Source organism: Manihot esculenta, chromosome 14 (genome assembly GCF_001659605.2).
Source record: "Manihot esculenta cultivar AM560-2 chromosome 14, M.esculenta_v8, whole genome shotgun sequence".
Taxonomy (NCBI): Eukaryota; Viridiplantae; Streptophyta; class Magnoliopsida; order Malpighiales; family Euphorbiaceae; genus Manihot; species Manihot esculenta.
The window spans coordinates 22,695,467-22,701,466 of record NC_035174.2 but is presented as its reverse complement, the minus strand read 5'-3'; positions in this window follow the sequence as shown (position 1 = coordinate 22,701,466).

Genomic DNA, 6,000 nt, shown 5'->3' with positions numbered 1-6,000 from the left:
TGAGATACACTAGGGTGCTTGCATTAGAATTCACGAATATGTTGCATTGCATAATATGTTATTGATGTGGATGAATGTTGGATGATCCTTTAGCCGCACTACGTTATGAGATGATGTGATACGGTATGGAAGACCAGTGAGGCCCATTCTACGCCCCTGGCACTATGTAAGAGAAAGACCAATGAGGCCCATTCTACGCCCCTGGCATATTGGAACGTTATGTTATGAATGTAATGTAAGAGAAAGACCAGTGAGGCCCAGTCTACGCCCCTGGCACTATTGGAATGGGTAGTGGGCTATTGGTGACAAGTTCATCCTTGATGTGAATTGTTTGTGATATGTTGCATTTCATGAAAGCATGAAATTTAAATTGAATGTTTAATTATTCTGCTCACTGGGCTTTATAGCTCACCCCTCTCCCTTAACCCCCAGGTTTGCAGGTACAGGGTAGACCAGGAGGTCAGCAGGAGTAGAGTCATGTGTTATGTAATAGCTAGATGTGGACATGTATATGATGTAATGTAAAAGTATGATATAGAAATGTTATGTAATGATGCTTATGAAAGTTTAGAGTTGTGCTTGACTATAGTATTATGTTAATCCCTTTCTAATACATGATCTTAATGTTTAATGATGATTATTGTAAACCAAACTTAATTTATATTATGTCACCCCATTAGAGCATTGATGAGGACTCCAAGGTGGGGTTAATGTTTATGTTTATGTATAGTGCATGCATAGGTTGAGTTTGGTGATTGAATGGAAAGAAAAGTTCAAAATTTTATGTATGTTGTTGATCATGTATGGGATTAAGCAGGTTCATAGGATGAATGTTTGGTTTGCTACGGGTCCCGGTGGCCTTAAGCCGATCTGGATTCTAGCGCCGGTAGCGGTCCGATTTTCGGATTGTTACAGATTGGTATCAGAGCCCTAGGTTCATATGGTCGGACTTAGAGTGTCGGGCTCATAGATGTTCTAGAAGGTCAAGCACAATGGGAAAATCATGTCCACTAGGATAGGATGAAGAGTCCTGTCTTGAATGATGATGTGAAATGCCATGATTTTATGCATGTACATTAATGTTATGCTTTGATATGTGATGTATGTGATGCGGGTTCATGTGTTTGCACATGAACCATTTGATGCTAATGTTCTATGTGATGTATGTTGTTTTTCAGAAAACAGGATGAGAGGAACTCGTCGATCTGCACGATTGACTGGAGTACCACCCCAGGACGAGGGCATTGATGCCCGTCCTCCTGCATTGCCTAGGGCAATATCAAGTAGGTCCAGCAGAGAAAGAGCAGTAAGAGACCCTAGAAGGTCTTTGGATCTGGGTAGAAGCAGATCAGTGAGAGGAACAGTGCAAGGGGATATGTCGGAGGATATAGGGGATCAGATGGATGTGGATCAGAGGAGGGATGGCAGTCTCGGAGTAAGTATGTCGGAAGAGGGAATGGGAGAGTCCCAAGGAGGCACTCAGGCCTCGGAATTTGTTCAGCCACCTTACTACCCACCCTTTTCACATAATCCCGGGTATTCGATGGGAGGTACATCGGATTACCCCAGTTTTAACCCTTATCACTCTCAGATGCCATACCCACCTTTCTACCCACCGTAGCCACAGTACCCTATGTATCCACCCCCACCCTACCATCCAGGTACAGCAAACCCTACCCTAGGGGATGCTGCATCTCCTCCACCACCAACAGCACCTACTGTCCCAAAAATCCAAATGCCTAAACCTAGCTCATCTGGGGGGAGCAAGGTCAAGATGACCGATTACATGAAGCTAGGTGCTCCCCAGTTTGAAACCGGTGATGACCCGTTTGTGTACCTTGAGAGGGTCACGACAATTACAGATGAGATAGGAGCTGATGACAGTAGAGCCATTCAGATGGCTGGGTTCACACTAAAATGCAAGAAGGCCCGAGAGTGGTTTAAGAACTATGTGAACCCGAGGTTGGACAACCTATCATGGGAGGAGTTTGCAAATGAGTTTGCAGGATGGGCTTTCCCTGACAGTTCAAGAGAATTGAAGATGATTGAGTTCGAGCAGCTGAGGCAGACGGATGAGATGAGTGTGGATGAGTTCACAGACAGGTTTTTAGAGCTGTTGCTGTTTGCCGGGCAAAATCTGGATACAGATTAGAAAAAGTCAAGGAGGTATATCATGAAGCTCCATTCCAGGTATTCCTCCTTGATTCAGTCAGCAGAGAGGGAGAGTTTCCATGCCATTGTGGATATAGCTCGGAGGATGGAGGCTAGTGCAATCATCGAGGGGAAAGTCAAACAGTCAGTGGCACAGCCTTCTGGTTCCAAGACCCCAGGCGGGGGAAGGATGGACCCTTCTCCTCTGAGTTCAGCTAGTAAGAGGTGGAGCAGTACCGCCAAGAAGCCAAAGAAGAACAAGTTCTGGAATAAGATCAAGTTTGGTCTGAGATTAAGAAGTGGTTCGAGCTCAGGTGCAGATAATGCAGTATGCAAGAAGTGTGGGAAGCCACACAAAGGAGTATGTCTGGTTGGGATGACAGCCTGCTTCAGATGTGGGCAGGAGGGACACATGGTACGGGAGTGTCCTAGGGCAGCTTTTGTGGCACAGTCTCAGCAGACAGCTTCTGGTAGTGTGGCTCAGCCAGTAGCTCCAGCCGCGACTTAGGCTAGTTGTAACGACCCGAAAATCGGACCGCTACCGGCGCTAGGATCCGGGTCGACTTAAGGCCGCCGGGACTCGTAGCAAGCCTGACATGCATCCTGAAAACCTGCTTAATCCCATACATGATCAACAACATACATAAAAATTAAAACTTTTCTTTCCATGAACACCAACCAAACTCAACCTGTGCATAAACATTAACATAACATTGATCCCTCTGTGGGATCTCATCAGTGTCCCCAAATGGGATGACATAACATATGTTGAGTTGGTTTACATAAACATCATAAAATCTCTAAGATCATGTAATAAAAGGGATAACAACCATCTATGGTCAAGCACACCTTTAACATCCATAAACATCCTTACATAACTATACTGTACTTTTACATTACAATTTGATCATGTCCATAACTAGCTATTACATAAGCATGACTTCTTTACTCTATCCGGACTCCCGCACTATACCGTACCTGCAAGCCTGGGGGTAAAGGGAGAGGGGTGAGCTAAAAGCCCAGTGAGCAGAACTATAAAACATATTAACACTATGCTCCAATGAAATGCATCATAACACAAACAATTCACATAAGGGTTGGGTGAACTTGTCACCAATTAGTCCAAGTTAACATAGTGCCAGGCCGTAGCATGGGGTCCTGGTCTTCCTGTCATAACATACATTACTTACCATTTCCCCAGGGCCTCCTCTGGGCTCCTGGTCTTCGAGTCTCATAACCGTGCCAGGCCGTAGAATGGGGTCCTGGTCTTTCCTTACATAGTGCCAGGCCGTAGCATGGGGTCCTGGTCTTCCTGTCATGGACTAATTGGGTCATCCAATATTCACCCACATCAACAACAATCGATGCAATGCGGCATATTCGTGGAAACTAATGCAATCATCCTATTGCACAACCATGATGCATGAAATATGATAAAACATTTAATTTAAAAGATTAAGTTTAGTTCCACTCACCTCTGGCTGACTCTGACAACACCGAAGCAGCTGAACTCACTGCTGGGGTCCTCGGGTCCGAACCTACACAGGTGGACTCAAATGAGGGACCAAACATACCTGAACATAACTATAAACTACTCCCCAAAAACCCCCTAAAACATCATGAAACAACCATACAAAAACATGCAAAGAAGGCCTGGACAGGGCACTTTCGGCGGCAGGTTCGGCGGCCGAAAGTCCCTCCAGAGCCGAAAGTCAGGCAGGTTCGGCGGCACCTTCGGCGGCCGAAACTCCCAGACAGAGACGAAACTCATGCATGTTCGGCGGCACCTTCAGCGGCCGAAACTGCCAGACAGAGACGAAAGTCTCCTTTCGGGGGCAAGCTTCGGCAGCCGAAAGGCTGCCTCCCCAGCCATGTTCGGCGGCCGAAAGTTCCTTCGGCTGCCGAACCTGGTTTCTGCCAAAGGGCAGAAACTTGGCTCCCAATGCACATTTCGCCTCCAAACTTATCAAACATGCATCAAACCTATTCTACAACACACAAACGCAAGCATACATGTTCCTAGGGGTCTCAAACCATCATAAACCCCATCTACAACACATCAAGCATCCACATTGTTCAAGAACACACATTATACCCATAAACACAACCATAACCTAAACATGCATTCTAACCCATAGATCTTGCATAAAACTTATTCAAAACATAAAACGAGCTTAAGATCGGCTCTTACCTCTTGAAGATCGAGAGAGACGACCCAAAAACTCGAAGTTGGGAGAGATTTGGTTCTTGAACCTCCAAGCTCCAAAACTTTGCTCAAAAGCTTAAATCTTCAAAACCAAGTTAAAACAAGTGAAAATCTTGAAAGATTTAGAGGAAGAACATCAAAAATGGGTGAGGGACGGCGGAGAGCTCACCTTGGCCGAAAATGGGGAAAAGCTCGCCCGTTTTCGGCTAAGGGACCCTTTTATAGTGGCTGGCCAGACCACGTTCGGGGGCCGAATGTGCCTCCGCATGCATGCCATGTTCGGCGGCCGAACTTGAGGTTCGGCGGCCGAACCTGGATTTCCCTCACTTATGCTTTCGGGGGCCTAAAGCACACCCGCAACGCATGCATGTTCGGCGGCCGAACTTGAGGTTCGGCGGCCGAACCTGAGTTTTCCTCCAATGCTATTTTCATGCAAAAACTCATTTTCTTTCATGCTTAAAACATAAAACACATTAAAATATTTCATAAAAACATGGTTTTACCCTACTAGAGGCTTCCGACATCCGAGATTCCACCGGACGGTAGGAATTCCGATACCGGAGTCTAGCCGGGTATTACATTCTCCCCCCTTTAAGAACATTCGTCCCCGAATGTTCCTCAACTAGCACATGTAAGGCATACAACATAAAACACATAGAGACTAACCTTAAAAGAGATGAGGATATTGCCGGAGCATGGACTCCCGTGTCTCCCAAGTGCATTCTTCCATATTGTGGTGGTTCCACAGGACTTTCACCATCGGGATTTCCTTGTTTCTTAGCTTTCTGATCTGGGTGTCTAGGATCCGTATCGGCTGCTCAACATAGGTGAGATCCTATTGGATCTCCACATCAGGCTCACTAAGAACCTTGCCCGGATCTGACACGAACTTTCTCAACATAGAAACATAGAAAACCGGATGGATTCTCTTCATTGAAGCAGGTAAATCCAACTTGTACGATACATTCCCAATCCTTTGCAGGACTTCAAAGGGTCCGATGTACCGCGGAGCCAGCTTACCCTTCTTCCCGAACCGAACCACTCCTTTCATTGGAGACACCTTGAGCAATACCAGATCCCCCTCCTGGAACTCTACTTGCCTTCTGCGGATGTCTGCATAACTCTTCTGTCTGCTTGCAGCAGTCTTGATTCTTTCTCTGATTAAGGGTACCACCCTGCTGGTGATCTCTACTAGCTCAGGCCCTGCCAAGGCCTTTTCTCCAACTTCCTCCCAGCAAACAGGTGACCTGCACTTCCTCCCATATAAAGCTTCATATGGAGCCATCCCGATGCTAGCATGATGGCTGTTATTGTAAGCAAACTCCACCAAAGGTAGATGCTGCCTCCAAGAACCGCCAAAGTCCAGCACACACATTCTTAGCATATCTTCTATGGTCTGGATGGTCCTCTCTGACTGTCCGTCTGTCTGTGGATGGAAGGCAGTGCTAAAATCCAACCTGGTACCCATGGCATCCTGCAGACTCCGCCAAAACCTGGAGGTGAACTGGGGTCCTCTATCTGACACTATAGAAACAGGAACCCCATGCAATCTGACGATCTCATCAACATACACCTGCGCCAACTTGTCCACAGAGTAGCCACTCCTGACAGGGATGAAGTGAGCAGATTTGGTGAGTCTGTCC